The sequence below is a fragment of the Pteropus medius genome, unplaced genomic scaffold, assembly GCF_902729225.1.
Source record: "Pteropus medius unplaced genomic scaffold, Ma_sr-lr_union100, whole genome shotgun sequence".
NCBI lineage: Eukaryota > Metazoa > Chordata > Mammalia > Chiroptera > Pteropodidae > Pteropus > Pteropus medius.
In genome coordinates this window covers 3,444,670-3,461,555 of record NW_024342467.1, presented here as the reverse complement: position 1 = coordinate 3,461,555, position 16,886 = coordinate 3,444,670, and positions in this window count along the sequence as shown.

Below are 16,886 nucleotides of genomic sequence, written 5' to 3'. Positions count from 1 at the left end.
ATACCTTCCTTTCTTTAACTAAGCCTGAACTCATTGACTTTATTGTGCCAGGAGAGAGGAACTTCAGAGGGCAGTGGCCGCATGGTCACCCTGGAGGTCCATGGTCTCCCAGTTCTGGAACAACATTCCATTCCAAGAATGGACCACAAAGCCGTGGAAGTGGCTGATTTCAAGGGTTTCTAAGGAGTTAGAACCACAGTATCTCACAGGGACCAGCAAGATTGAAGACAAGCACCCTACTATGTATTAGACCCCTTGGACCTTTGTGGAACCCCAGGAGAGGGACAGCCCCAGTGACTTCCTGGAAGCCCTGATGAGTAAGAGCTTGGGATCAAAATAAATTTGACTTGAAGAAAATAAAGAAACGTTTCATTTTTATATATATCCAATATTGCTGAGTTATACACATTATCTCTCTAGAATATCAAGTTCTGAACTCACATCTTTATCTTCTACATTCCTTTAAAAAAAAGAAACAAAATCTCTACACTCATGCTCCTCGAATTTTCATGTACATCATTCTACATTATCTCTCACTAAACTCTGCTCAGAACTATTCTTTCATCCTTAGAACTTCCCTTATAGTTATAAACAAAGCTGTATATTTATTAGTTGGATTCTAAATCTAGATTTTATTGTTATTGCATTACAAAATATACTGCTGTACTAATAGCTAATCTTAAATTCTAATTATCTTTAGCATTATAAAATGTAAAGCAAGTTATATAGAGGCATAAACTTAAAATAGACAATATAACGAGAAAGATTCATTTTTGATCAGTCATTTCACAGTATATGGTGGTGGCTGCAAATTAAGTGGGAAGGACAGGTAAGAAAAAAGTTCAGTTCATAAAAGCAATTTTAGTGGGAAAATCTGGCTTAAATTTTCTTTGAGTAATCGCAAACGGACTAGAATTCTGATAATTTGTGAGATTCTTTCCTAATTTATACCAAACAACACTGAGCCACAGTTTTTTGTTTTGTTTTGTTTTGTTTTTAAGATAACATTGCAGGGAGTGACTTAAGTAACTAAATACATCTATCTAAAATTACATTTAATATGTCTTTGTACCAATAATTATAACATGCCCTTTTGCTCAAAAAAAATCTCAGCAATGGATGTGGACGGATAATTACATAATTTTTTTTTGCCTAATATTCTTCACATTCTTTCCCTAAGAGTACTGTGAAACTATATGCCTGAGAAAGAAATAACATGATAGAAAACAAATATCTATATTATGACAAAATGGCAATCACTAAGAGGATTACAGCTCAATACTTAAGAAAGAGAGAATGATCTGGACCCTGGGGTAAAGCCTTAAAGGAATTCATTTTCCTGTCATCACTGAGAATACTTTGTCATAGAATGAGAGGCACTAAAATAAATTGGCAAAATGAAACCTCTCTGCATATGGTGTTTACTCAGAAGGGTGAGATGCCAAAGAGACCGTCAGCCACAGCAAGTTGGACCTTCTCTGGCACGATATCATTTCAAGAGCTGCCCCTGACAAAGGCTCAGGCTTTTGCACCCATTAGACTCAGTGTGAAAGGTCTCCATTCACTTGCCAGCTGGCATAGTAGACCATTATCTAAAGATGTGAGCAGCTACAGCACTGGCCTCACTGCAACTGGAAACCAAAGCCACAATTAATTATGGATGGAATGCCGCCAGGCCAGGCTGCAATTGTAATCAAATGAGACCACACTGAGGAAAAATAACATTTTATCCTGTACCGGGTACCTCACAGATAGATTTATGACTATACTGCCAGTTGGAGATAAAGTAAAAATCAATCATATTATTCATATGAGTAACATAAGCAAGTACTGGTGAAACAAAAAATATGCTTCCTATGATTGTGTTGCAAATACTTCATTTATATACAGCTTTATTCAGCAGAATTGCAGATCCACAACTTTTTTTTTTTTTAATGGGAGTTGAGAAATACACTATCAGCTGGCACTGTAATGAAGAGATCTGGGAACTTTGCACATTCAAAGCCCTGGTTGCAAAAATATATTACAATATTTCCTGCTTTACTGCCCTGCTCATATTTTATTATGATAACTCTATTGCATTTTGACATGTGGAGCCTGGAAGCTGCAGAATATCCACAGTCAACAAATAGAACAGCTTTGTAATTATGTCCATGACAAATCAGTCAAAAAGAGAAAAAAAAATAATGCTAATTCTGTGCAGTAAAAAAGCTAAAGAACTTATGTTTCTTTAGAAGCATGATTTAAATCTCAATCTAGTTCTGCAAAGGAAGGCACATCATTAGCATTTCCTAAAAAGATGGGCTTTGGAAGGTTAATTTGCCAGGCTAAACAGAGAAACTGCCACAATAAACCACTGGTTAATGGGGAAGAATGTCTCATGGACCAGAATTAGTTACAATCTAGCAAGCCCTAGTTAACTTAAAAAAAAAAAAAAAAAGAAAAGAAAAGAAAATCTGTTGATGCTACAGTGATGCACTTATCCATTAGTAGTACAAGTGACACGTTCTTTTTAAAATCCCTTAGAATGTGACTTTTTTCATAGAAGTTAAGTAACTCTGGCGAGGAAAATGAAAATGTATACTTATTTAACCTCCAAACCTGTAAAGTATCTGGGCAACTAAGATCTTCAAATCAATAGCTTAGAATATTTCACATAGAAATTGGGATCTATCTGCCTAAATCTTCAATTCCATCTCACATTCTACCCCTTTCTATCATTTGCCAAGCTGTCTGTGCAGTGAGTACAGTGACTGGAGGGGAGCCAGGCAGGGGATTCCAGCAAAAAAGAGCGGGGAGAAAAGAAAGGTGGCAGAATGCTACAGCAGGCTCAACTACTCTGGAAACCTCTGTTCACTCACCACTCTCCTATTCCCCTTCTGGCTTATTCTAGCAGCAAAAGCCAGCTTCTATGAAGTCACATTTTATAATCGCCTAACCAATAAGAAAGAGGTCTTCTAAAAAGCAGAACATTAGGCATGATCGTGGAAAGGGACATGGATAGATGGCAAAAATAATAATGATAATAACAGTAATAATAATGATGATAAATAAGTAAGCTACAAGCCAAAAATGAGTGTGATTGCATTGGTGGGTGTCTACATTCCTCGCTCTAGAGAGAGCTGCAGCTTTGGGTGTAGCTTCCAATTAAAATTAAACCATAAATATTGCTATAACAACAATTTTTACAAAGGTGTCTTTGTTGGCTTAGTGTGGCATACTGATGTTGCCTTTCTTAGCTGTCTTGTTCCTCAAAATTAAGTAATTAAACATTTTTGGTCACTTTAAAGGTAGTTTTTGCTTTGGTCCATTTGAATTCAGGATCAATGAAAAAGTACACCTTAAAGAACCAAAAAGAATTCTAGGAAGCTGATGTTTTAAAGGCGAATGAGGAGAAGCATCATCAGTAGAATATTTTTTAAATATGAAGACTTAGGGTGCCCATTAGCAGTAGTTTCCTGGAACCCCTTTGCCTATGTGGGCCCCCCTTATAGATGAGTAAAGTTTCAAATTATCTTTGTGCAGATTGAATTCCTTCTTTCTCTGCAACAGAACGACAGAACATCACGATTCAGTTACTCTTTATTTTCTTTCCTGAGGTAAAAAGCAAGAAAGACCGAGAAGCAGAATTTTCAAAGTGCTGAGGAATGTGAATGAGTGAGTGTGTGTGTGTGTGCGCACGCGTTTGCGTGTGTAAAAGTATGCGGGGGAGGGGGGTGGAAATAAGACCATTATTCTAGAATGAAGTCTTCTATTTTCTGTCATAATTCAACATTCTATCTTGAGTTTTGGAGAATATCTCTTCACCTCTCTTCAGGCTGGTTTTGTCCTCACCCCCGAACTACGGTATTTGTTACTCACCTGAGTCTATGAAATTCTTTCTACAATCCCCAAATCTGTCACCTTTCTAGAGGCTTCTCCTCCTGCCCCAGGCAGGAATAAATACCTCAATTATCTGTGTCCCTACACTGGAACTATACTTACATTCATGTCATTGAATTTTTAGCTATTTCTGTGTCTGTTAGCACCTCAGCTTCCCACCCTCCATTCCTCTACCCACCTACATACACATCTGCACCCCGATTCTCCATTCCACTGAGACTTGAGGCCAAGAAGTACATTTTATCTGTTTTGGGGTCTGAAGTACTGTGTACACAGCCTGACACCTAACAAGTCCCGAATATAGTTTGTCAAATTGAATAAAGCTTAAGAATTCAAAATGTATCTGAAGAATTGCTATGTATACATAACCTTTTTAAATTTATGTTGTTCTGTCTCAGGAATATACTGCAGAAGACATTTTAATCTATCTAATCTTATTGTCCCTTCAATATAGTCTTATAAAAACAGCCATCATATATGGGATCCCTAAATAATTAAAATTCATATATATTTAACTAAAAAATCCATAAAGTATCTGAGGAACTATGATCTTCAATCAACAGCCTAGGAAATGTTACATAGAAACTCTAGCCTCTGTTCTCTGCTCAAACTTTCTGTTCTCCCTAACCTTCCACTCATTTCTATAAATCACTGAGCTCTCTGTGCAAATGGGGTGAGTGGAAGAAAGTCAGGAAATTACAAGCCGTCTTGTACGAAGTGAATTGTATTAAGTGCTCTACATATATTGTTTTATTTAATCTCAAAGTATAAGTATTAATATCCTTGTTTTACTAATAAGGAATTGAGTCTTAAGGATTTTCAACCACACAAGTGAGTAAACAAGGTCGCAATTCAAACTCTGATTTTAAAGACTAAGTGGTTCTTTCCATGACTTTAAGTAGCAACTAAATTGTTGTATATTTACTGCATTGCTGTTTTTTTTACTAGCTGATGAAAAGTATTTCTCGTTCTATCAACAGATACTTATTGAGTGCCCAAGAGATAGGTACACAATATCTGATATGTATAATATATATATATTTTTAAATCCGCATAGTATCTATCCAGAAACATACTAGGAAAAAAAAAGAAAGAAAAAGAAAAAGCAGAAGCCTACTATTATGTGCTTTGTTTTTCTACCAATGGTGTTTCAGAGTGAAAATTCCTGGATCAGAGGAGAGAATCTCATAAATATACATTTAGGTCCCCAGCTGTGGCTTGATTCTCTATATAGCGATTTACATAAAGAGTGTTTCAGATCAATATATTTCATCTATTTAAATAATTTTCATTTTGAAAGTTGGCACATTAATATTCGTAGCTTGATATTATAAAATAATTTATATATTTTTCTCACTAGTATGTAACCATAGAGAACATTCTATAGAAAGATTTTTATGTATTCTGTTTACATAACAAAGTCTAATAGAAATCATACTTGTGCCTATATTGTAGCTGCACAGACTAATTTAAAACAATGAATCCCTTTGCTTTTCACTGGACGTACATGAGCCTTAACTTTTGGGCTCAAAAAGCAAACCCTGTGCTCTGTCCTCTTACTGCTGGCTCTTTCCACATAATGCTTCTCTTGCTTAGAATATAATATACTTTTCTGCTCCCTTGCCATTATTTGGCTATTTCTTCCTGATGTTTTCCCTCAGCTTAGAACAAACTTCCTACCTAAGTTTGTGGCCTCCGTGGGTAGAATTTGATTTCATTATAATCAGTTTCTTGGGTAATGCTATGTACATTTTCTTTCATATATTTAATTTTTTAAAAATTTTTTCTCAGAAAGAGCTCATGTCACGAAAAAAGTTAAGGCAGTCCCCCTTTCAGGCTCCACACTGCCCTGGTCTTATTCCTAGATTAAAAAACAATTTGTTGTTTTTTGCTTCCACTGAAGTGTAGACACCTCAGGGCAGGAAAGCAGCAGTGTTCACACCATTCTCCTACCCACGCGCTACTTGTACACAGAAAGGGAACAAGAGATATTTGTGGAAAGGGTGGATGTATGGCAGGATGCATGAAATATATCAACTCAAAGTGCAGCCCTGGTTATCTCATGCTGCTCAGTAGCTCCATTTGAAAGTTATAGATGAATAAAAATGGGAACATAAATTATGGTTAAATGCCATTTATATAGAAAGAAAATCTTTCAAATACTGCAGTTCATGAAAAGAGTAGATTATGATGTGACTAACAGACTATAAAGACTCTGAAGGTGGTCCGCCTGATTCTATATTTCTCTAGCTCTAATTCCAAACTGTAGGTTCTCTCCCACTTCATATCAATTTTGGCCCTGGAAAGGATGGATATAAGAGGTTGAAGTTGTAGAGTCCAATTCTTTGTGTCCACTGGCTACCCAATGACTAGATGAGAATATCCTTGAGTCCAGGGAAAAGCCTGGTCCCTGAACTTGACTATGGCTCCTAAAATCTCTGGGTTTGTTTCCTGACCTCAGTTGCCTCATTGTTATCTAAGAAAACATTTTACATTGAAAGAAGGGAGTAGAGGGAAAGAGAGGTACATAAAATTTATTATGCATATTATATGTGCAAATATTACACTACAGGCTGTTAGGGATAGGTATAATTTTTAAAATTATTTTTAAATGGTAAGTAATTTGTGCAATATCATGCAGTGATTAAATTGAAGGGCCTAGGTTTGACCCAAATCTTCGTGTTCCAAAAGCTAGTGTCTTTTCTGACTAGAATAGGGGTCTAGCTGCTGGGAGAAATGAAGTCATCAAAAGCAGATGGTTGTAAAACCATCTCGATGCCAATCTATGCAGTGATTCCAAAGCATATGCTTGGGCCAGGATTGCTGTTTTCTGCAGAAAACTTCTTTCTCATGTTATCTTATAGTCAGAATGGTTGTTATAAGAATGAGATTTTCCAGGCAAAGAACATGAGCTAGACACATAGTAGGAACCCAATTAAAAGTGGCTCCCTTTCTTTAATTTCTTAGCTAAACTATGATTGGCATTAATCTCTACATAGCGTATCTTCAAAACAATAAGACAATCTGCCTGACTCTTTCACATACTACCCATTGAGATCTATTTATTCCCTAAATCCTTTTCTGATTGTTTCCAAATAGAAGTTTTTGTTCATTCTTTTCCAGTCCTTAACTTCATTAACTCTAATTCATCATCAACCATTAGATATATCCTTATTGTACATACTAAGAAAAAAAAACATTGCCAATTAAAGTACGACAAGTCAATTGTAAGGTGCATCCAATGTCGAACATATAAAAATGTAAGAAAGTATGCCTCTTAGATCATTTCAAGATGTGTCTATGGTAGTAGTCATTAGAGTTTGTGTGCTTTGGAAATGGACTTGTATATTCATGCACAATAAGTCCTTGGACTGGTCCACCCTGGGAAGTGAGAACTCCTAGACACTTCCAGCAATCCAGCCTCCAAGCTGCTGAGCAAGGCAGCTTAGTGGCCCAAAGATAGTCTGTGGAAGGGCTGCAGGTGACAACTGTTAGTGGCAAAACTGTTAGCACAAAAGCTTGGGAATGGGTGTTCAAACTCAGTGAAGGGAATCCAGGGTGATCACAGAGTGCAGTAACGGCATCCACTACTAGACTTACTTAATATATAACTAAGACAGAGAGGCTGGTTTGAATGTATGGGCTATGGGATCAGACGTCATAACCACATTTCCCTTCCTAACCACATTTCATATAGCTAAGACAACCTTGACTACATTCTGATCTAAAACAATAATCATTTTATGAATTATTAGAGAATTTTTAAATCACTTATATTTTAGTGGTTTCTATTAACACTTCAATTATATGTAATTTATGGTTATGTTTATAAATTAATTGTACTTTTTAACTGGTTCTTAACAAATGGACATCTTTAATGGATATTATATAAATATTCAGATTATATGCAGGACAATCTGTTTGGTTGCCTTGCTATACTTCCTGGTTTAATAAAAAGATCTTGCTTCCTACAGATCAGCTATATAGTTTATGTCACTAAACTCAAACTTGAGTAGCCATTAAGAGTCTGAGAATCTGCAATAAATATTTTTGAACTGAAGGATGTAGAAATTATCTATTTCCGTTCATCACTAAAAGATATGTGAGATTTGTCATTAAAGCCTCTATTATTCTCTTTCCTAGAATGCTATTGCTGGGTATGCCTATAATACTCTAGCTTCAAGGCAGGGTGTAGAAAGACTAAAATTAGGAGAATGCATGGAGTTAGTTCCAAGGACAGAGTTCAATTGCATCCAAGAAGCAAAGACAAAATCAAGGAACAAAGCCAAGGTCAATCATGGTGTCAGGCTAGAAAACGCCAACTAATGAATGAATAAGTACATGAGTTAATAGTCATGTTTGAAAGCCAGAGGTAAATGAGGAAGTAAGAAATAAGGGTACAACAAGAATAGCCAACTGAATTCTGGCAAAGAGTACCTTGATGGCCTTTAAAAATGTAAGGACAGTCTTGCTCTGTTGTACAGAGGCAGGAGAGGCATTGAAAAGGCACTGTCTGCTTGAGAATATGGTAGTCTTTGTATTTGATTGAAGCACCACATTGCGCATATGAAGTTTGTGTTTCTTATATCTATAAATAATGGTGATTCAGAATCCAATCAGTGGCATTTCATAGAAACACACTCTGCCTGGCATGCAAGAGCCACAGCCAACTTCTCTGGGAACCTCCAATCAAAGAACTGAGACCTATTAAAATGTTGACTTCTTGTAGTTTTTAATTAGCTTAATACCACAATTAAGTATCATCTATTTAATAGTTCGAGGAAGAATTTTTTTAAAGTGTTAATGAGAATGTAGCTCAATGTCATCTCAGTTTCTCAATGACTCAATTATATGACATTTACTTATGCCCTTTGAATGACAACAGTCATGCCAGCTGCTGGCTGAAAGGGGATTTTCCAGCAGCACTTAAATAGACTGTTTATCTTCATTAGCTTTTTGTTAGAATTCATTTTGAACAGACGTGGAGGCTGTCATTCATTGAATTCTAGAGAAATCTTATCATGTTTTATGTGGCCCTGGTGTCTGCTTAGCTATTTCTTTTTTTGGTTATTCATTTGAACTTTAAAATCTTAATTATATTATCATCATGTTTTAATACATGTCATGCATTAATCTTTATCTAAATTTAATGTTTCTACATTTTCAATCTTAAATTTGTATCTACCATATATTTAATTCATTTTTACTATACATTCTAGTTCGAGAAATAAATAGAATAAATGGTAGAAAAATCTCTTAATTAGGATTCATATCACATTAAATGCCTTTGTTTATAATCTTTCCTTGGCATGTAATACAGCAAATTCTCAGATATGATACTTGAACAACAGGATAGTGTAGTTGCTTAAAATTTTCTTATATAACACTCTCCATTTGCAATTTTTAAAAAATGCGTAACACTAAATCTATACTGAATAATCATTTTTTGATCATTTAAAATTTGAATATACATCTTCTATCACTACACAGAAAAAAAAGCAGAAGTGACTAATAATAGAGAGTCCTACTAGAAGCATGAATGTTAACAGAGTTTTCCATATATGGGTATATGAATTTCAGACTTCAAAAAGGTAGTAAGCAGTCTCCTATTTTTGAAGGATCAATTGATGTTAAGATTGAGTCTGGTTCAAACAAATGGAAACAATAATTGCAAAAACATTAAATAAAAATATATTTCTAGCGTTGCTGAGAAGATACCCATTTGGGATTTCCTGGATAATACCCCTTCATGCCACTTTAAACAGCCTCTCTTCCCCTTTCCACTAACAATTTTAGTTGCATTCATAATACGAAGATACATTAATAAAGAGGGCCATTTTAAACACTGTTCTGACTACCGTATGTAATCAATGAAAGAAGTAGTTTGTTAAGCTAATTTCCCATGGTATATAATCGAATAGATGCCTTCTTGTTTCTAAATATATATTACTCACCATAAACTTACTAATTTGAGGAACTACTAAGTGTATATCTTCCTTCTAACTTCCTTCCCACTTCAGGGTCTTGGAATTTGTTGTTCTCTCAGCCTGGAAAACTCTTCTCCAACTGAATGGATGTCCCTGGCTCTTACAAGTTTTAGTCTTTCCTAACAACACATCAAAAAGTATAGCTCCCAACCCTATCTCTGTCACGTCAACCTATTTATTTCTTTTAAAGCCCTCTTCCAATTCTATCATTGATCTACTCATTTGTTTATTAAAGTGTTTATGTCTAGCTTCCCACTCATCCAATAGAATTTCCAGGAGGGCAAAAACTTTGTCTTCTATACCCCTGAATCCCTTACCCTAGTACATAATAAATGCTCAAAAATATAGACTGAGTGAATGTGCGAGTGTTTTATAGATAGTATCATATTTAATCCTCCAAACAATCCCGTGATCATTTCAAAGGAATAGTTTAAGAATCTAGTCCAAAGTCACTTGAGCAGTCAGACAGCACAAGAGTAAAGTCCTACTCTTAGTGTGGATTTGTGTGTGTGTGTGTGCATGTGTGTGTATGTTTTTTTTTATCTGCATAAAATTTCACTTAAGACTATTATCATCTTCCCAGCACCTATAACAGAAACCTGAAGTCCACTCCAGTTTCCCTCCCTTTATACTTCCCCCAAACAATTGGTTACAGTCCAACAACCCTCCAGGTTTAGTTCCCCTCTCCATCCCTGTCTACACAGCCTTAGTTTTGGCCCTCACCATTTCTCATTGTCGCTACCCTAGCCCACTACAAGTGACTTCCTCCATCCTCAACACCTCCGCCAGGACAACTGTACAGATTTAATGCTTCTGTTGAATTCTCTCAGTGGCTATCCCATTGTTGTGGTAAAATTCACACTCCTTAGCTCTGTAAACCCCTTGAGGACCTGGCTCTTGCCTTCTTTCCCATGCTCACTTCCTTACTCCCTACATTAGGACCTATGCTCAGCGCCTGAAACGATGGCACTCTTCCACATTGCTGTGTTTTTATCTGTTTCCTCTGAATGTGTTTCCCCTCCTGTCTGCCTGATTCACATCTAATTATCCTTTAAGACTCAAAACAAACGTCATTTTTTTTTGAAGGCCTCGCCTTATCTAACCCCCACAGGTCACCACCACAAAGGCGGCACATGTGCCTACTCTGGACCGCCATGAACCCAGAATGAGTCTCACTACCATGGCATTTTACAGCATGTAGTAATTGTCACATTTTATTGTTTGTGTGTTTCTTTTGTGTTATTTCATTTTTTAAAACATCTGGCCGTCCTTGATGGACTCCCCAAGGTCATGTTCCTAGCTGAGTACCTAGTGTGCACAATTTTGTAGAAGTTATTTGTTGAAAGAATGAATCAAAAAGTGATTATACTTTTGAACACGACTGCAATTAAGTTCAATACATAAAAGAAAGTTGAGTATGTACTGTGCCATGAATTGATCAAATAGTGTCAACAGTGGTAGCTCAGAAGCACAGAGGATTCTGTTTCTACCTGTGGCACTAAAGAACCCTCTGTGGGAGAACATGGGGGGAGCCCTCCACTGCATCAACCCAGTCCCCAAAACAGCTTCAAAGTCCTGTGCTCAGTACAATGAAAGATACATAAACAAGACAATCAGCCTGCTTTGGAACCTTGCAAACCAATGCAAGAGACATCATTTTCTGAAGACATTCAAATGGACCCCATGACTTCCTTTTACTAAAAACATATGACCCAAAAATTCATCAGAAATCATTTGACCTGATCTTTACTTTCAACTAAAAAATTGTCACAAAATACCAAATTGCCTCTAACCATTAATTCCATTTATTTGCTCTAAAGCTCTCTCCTTTAAGATCTATTTCAAAGATTTTATCATTTGAAAGGCAACTTCATGGTCATAAGTTCAGTAGCTGCTTAAATGTATGCTTTATTATTTTTTTTAATCTTATTGTAAAAATAAATAAATAAATAAACCTCTGTGGTTAAGTCCTCTTGAGAAATTACTTTCTAGTCATTCTCACCAAATCCTATTTTGCAGATCTCAGAGATGCATAATGCTATATATAAATTTCAAACAGGGCTTCCTAGAGAGCAAGCACAGTGCCAGCCCGCTGAACTGCTCAGGGGGCACAGAACTGCAAACAAAAAGCAAGGTGAATTTTTTTTTTTCCTTGTGGGCCTCGAAGAATGATTTTGCTTTGCCTTTGTCCAGGTTTCCATGGAAACTCCGCTCCTGGAATGTGCAGTTCTTCAGAGTCCTCATCGGGAATGCAAGCAGAAGACAAACCTAAACTGTAATCTATTTTAGTTCTGCCATGAGTTGATGAAATCAATGAATAATTGTTATATTCATAAAGAAGTCGGTCATCATGAAAATTAGAAAAATGAGCAAACAATGGGTAAGATGATACTTTTAATTTTCCTTCTGCATTTGGGTACATATAATATAGGAATTTACAGTGTGTAGGTTTCTTACTTAATACATAAATAATTAACAGTACAATAGCAGTGAGATCCAAAGGTACCAATAATCAGCCTAATCTTTACTTTATCCTATGAACTTAAGCAAAATGAAAGAAAAAATTTCAAAATAATATAAGTAGACTCAGAAATCATCTTTTCAAATCTGTAAGAAGCAATCCTATTTTAACAACAGGTAAAAGTAGTAGAGCTTATGCTTTAGGTTCAGAAAGAGTGACCTTGATTGAGAAGGTCCGCAAGCAGCACCTCAGAAGTGTTATAAGCAAGCAATATGCTAAAAATACCGTGTATGATAAGAGAAACACAGGAATTTCCAAAACCCACAGAGGAACAGAGGAAGGAAAATAAAACTGTTGGTTTCTGGGTATGAGACAGAAGGGAAGCAATGCTTATTAGTAGGGAAGGATATGCCATGCACTACTCTGGTTTCCACCAGTCGGCTTTACTCAAGGGTGTGCTAAGCTCCGTGGTAAATAGGTGAGGTATGTTTCTTTCCCTCAGGAAGTGTATGTCCCAGCAGAAGGCAGGGGAGACAGAATCAAAGAGCTGAGTTTACGGTTGCTGAACTGCAAACTGCAAAATGTGCTATCAAAGAGAAGTATAGGATTCCATGGGAGCGTGTAAAGAGGGAATCTAACATCACCTGTGTTACCTCCCTCACAATAATCCCTTGAGTTAGATGCTGTAATTCTGTTTCACAGGCACTAACAGACACATAGAGAAAGTAAGAAATTTCCCCCAAGGTTAATCAGGAACTACAAATTGGAGCCAGGATTTGAGCCAGTGGTGGCCTCTCAGGATTCATGTTCTTTTTCCTATGTCACACAATTTTGTGAAGTGGCCATCTCAATTTTATTCTAAATGCTGAAGTCAAGAATTACAGAAAGATAAAATATATTTGTCAGGAGCTGCTAGAATTTGTGTGCTATCTAGATCTCTGAATTATTTACTTAATAAGCACTGAGGGATTCTCTTATAAGGAATCCTTTGGAATTAGCCATTTTATTGTAATGACTCTCATTTAAATATTTATGAGTTTACCTATCTGAGATACAGACACACACCTCCACTAGGATTCTAAAAGCCAACCAAGTGGCAGAAATGGGGAGTCCACAGGTTTATATCACTATGCTAGCATGTAAGTGTGGAATCAACAGAGCTTCGCACTGAGCCCTCACTCAAGTCTTCGTGCTCTGCTGCCACCGTCTCCTCTCACTCCCTTTATTTTCTTGGTACATGCTTATCATTCTAACTCAACTGTAAACAACTTTGAAGACATAAGGCATCTTATCTTACCTATCTTTGCACCATAGTGACAATCATAGTACTTTGTCATTGTAAGTATTCAACTGTTAGATAAAAGTTAAAATGTTCTCCTTCTAATATTTGACAATAATACTTTAATTAAATACTACTGTTTCAAACAGATACAAAGTTCACATAAATGATTCACATTGTCAACTAATTTTGAATTCTTTTTTCGGGAATCTTATTTCTGTAAGAAGCTTATTAGCCACTGTTGTGATGACATTATTCTGAGATCTGTTTTGGAATGAGTCACACTACCTTCTGCATGAAAAGCTGAAGGAAGGGATAGAATATCAATTCTTCTGCTATTATCCCTAAACCTCCTAATTCCTGGAAGTAAGGGGTTTTAAGTTCTGCAAGTTTTCTCCTCCTTTCCCAGAACTATAAGATTTGTAATCTTAGAGGTGGCCTCCCCTTATGTCTCACTGTAAACAATAAAGAACAGACTAAGGGCTTTTGTTTTTAGAATACATTTTGGTATCCGCTTTGGTGTAGCATAGTGCAAAACACCTTGAAAACACCATGTGACAATGTCAACAAAATATCATCCTCAAGAAAAGAGCACTCCCATTACCCTAGATTACCATCTAAGGAGGAGGAGGAGGAGGCTATGCTCCTGCCATTTGGTAAAAATGAGCACTGTAAGAACACAAGCCCTGACTCATTTCTTCAGATTCTCTTAGTTCAATTCAGTTCAAATATTTACTAAGCACCTACTATATGCCATAAGCATTGAGAGATGCTGCAGATACAAAAATGAATCAAGGTGCATGCCCTGCTCTTCAATGGGGGACACAGACATAGCAATATCTTCTAGTATGAGAGGAACAACATCTCTCCTATCATGCCTCCCACCCTGCACCACCGTCTCTCTATGCTCAGACAACTCCTCTCCCCCACAGAAATTCAAAAAGAAAAAAAATTACATAGAGCTTTAATAATGTATAGAAAATACAACGACTCTGACTCATGATCCCCTGCCACTGACTCATCATCTTTCCCATGTCATATATCTTTTCTGAAAATGTCTCACATGCTCCAAATTTTTCCAGCCCAGCATCGAAGTGCAGACTAGAAGTTAACAAAGATTCTTGACTCTTAGTCTCTCATCCCTGGAGATAAACATTAGGAGTACAGTAAAGATCCTCTAATTCTTTCAATGCTTGCTTTTGAAATCCTTAAAACTCCTAAAATGAATATCACATTTTCTTCAATATCACCAAAATCCATCTATCTCTTTTTTGTCTGTCTATTGAATTTTATATGACTCTGTATTCCAACACTCCCTAATACATGTTCTTCGTAACATTATCCAGGAGATACTTAGGAAAAGAAAAGTGATTGTTGAGGAGAAAGTGCTGTGGTCAAATAAACTTTGAAAAGTCTACATACTACCTATCTTCCAGTGATTCATAGGACACATTAAGATTAAAAAAAAAAAAAAAAATCCCTGAGAAGTCTTGCAGTACAGAAATGCAATTTATTTTATTTAACTCAGCAGACTTCTAACTTAGTCAAGACATTCTTTGATCTTAAAATTTCTATCCTAGGAAATTCATTTTTCATGGAACACATTTAGGACACACTATTGTAAATTGATATCACTGGAATTATTTAACTGAAAATGGAAGCTTTCCATTTTCCAGAGCTAAAATCCTATAATTCCTTCATTTATTCAACAAATGTTTATTGAGCATCTGCTAAGCATGTAACTCCCACTTGTTAGTTTAAATTTAATCAAAACTTCAGGGATCAATCAGACTCCTAAACATATGAAATAAAAAGACTCTCCACAGAGCTCAGGAAGTGAGCATCAAATCCATTTTGTTATTAGCCCTGTTATGATGATATTCCCTCTTCCCAGTAATTGACATGTGGTCATACACCTCTCGATGAGCCCCAACCTCAGCTTCGCATCCACTTACTGAGTTTCCATACTGTCCTAGGCATACTTGAGTCTCTCTTTGGCTTCCAGTCCAATCCCTTCTAGACTGTGTCCTCCTTATCCCCACCAAGGCATCCAGGGAATAGGACCATCCAGGGAATAGATCTCTGAGGAGGAGTGTTCACATCTGGCTCCTTGATACCTGTTGTCAAACCCATCACTAGGCCCAATGTTATATTATATTCATTTTTCTTTCAGACACCTTCCATGATTCACACCGTGGCTTTCTATGTCTGGCTCCTGAATCTCAGCTATTTCTAATTTCCTCTGTCCTACAAAAACCAAGCCCTACTTGTGAAAATTCTCTCTTCCTTTAGTTTCTAGAAATGTTCAGGCCTATTATGTTTTTCATCCTTCCTTTCTGAATACTTCTTTGCCACTTCTTTCATGGGTTTTATTGTTAGCTACAGCTTCTCAAACATAGTCTATGCTCAGGCACAGTCCCAGGCCCTGTGCTTTGCTTTCTCTACACTCTCTTATTGGCAGTTCATTAACCCTCAACACTTCAACTCCTATAAAATATATAATCATATGTTAAATTTTGACTTATCTTTCATCTTTTCTAAAACTCACAAATTTGTGAACACCAAATATGAATATTCTGAGTGAAGCATTCACAAAGAGTTAGACACTTCAAAAACTTCTGTACATCAAAATATACCCAGATAATAGAGAATAAGAATCATAAATACCATTTTAAGTTGGTATCAAAATTTCAATCAATTTTTGTTTTCCATACTTACTTTGGAATGCTCAGATTCCAAAATATCTAATATATCCTTCCTCCAGAAGATGTAAGATGCTTTGATTTCCATTCTAACATCGTTCACACTCATCTCAAAAGGCATTAAACAAATACTTCATGTATTAATATTTAACAAATGTCTTACACAAATCAAGAGTTAAAATTGTCTTCATATATGAGGGTAATAATTTACCAACTGACTAATAGAACAACTGATTCTCTTCTTCAGTAGATCATTTCAATAATACTTTATATTTGTAATATATCATACCCTTCAAATACTTCCAGGCTGTCTATCCTCAGTAGTTTCCAGTGGGAAATGAGAAATACAAATTAGAATCTTCATAATATTATTCAGATACCAGGTCACAAAGAGTTTAATTACCTGTTCAAGATCACACAGAAGAATCCCACCAGAATCCAAACAAAACTTTTCTCTCCTGTTTCCTAAAAGACAAGACTGAAAATCTTCACGTGGTCTCCTGTAATCATTCCTATGGTGAATAAGTAACACAGATGAGAAAAACTTTAGTATACCACAGAACATAAATTTTAAA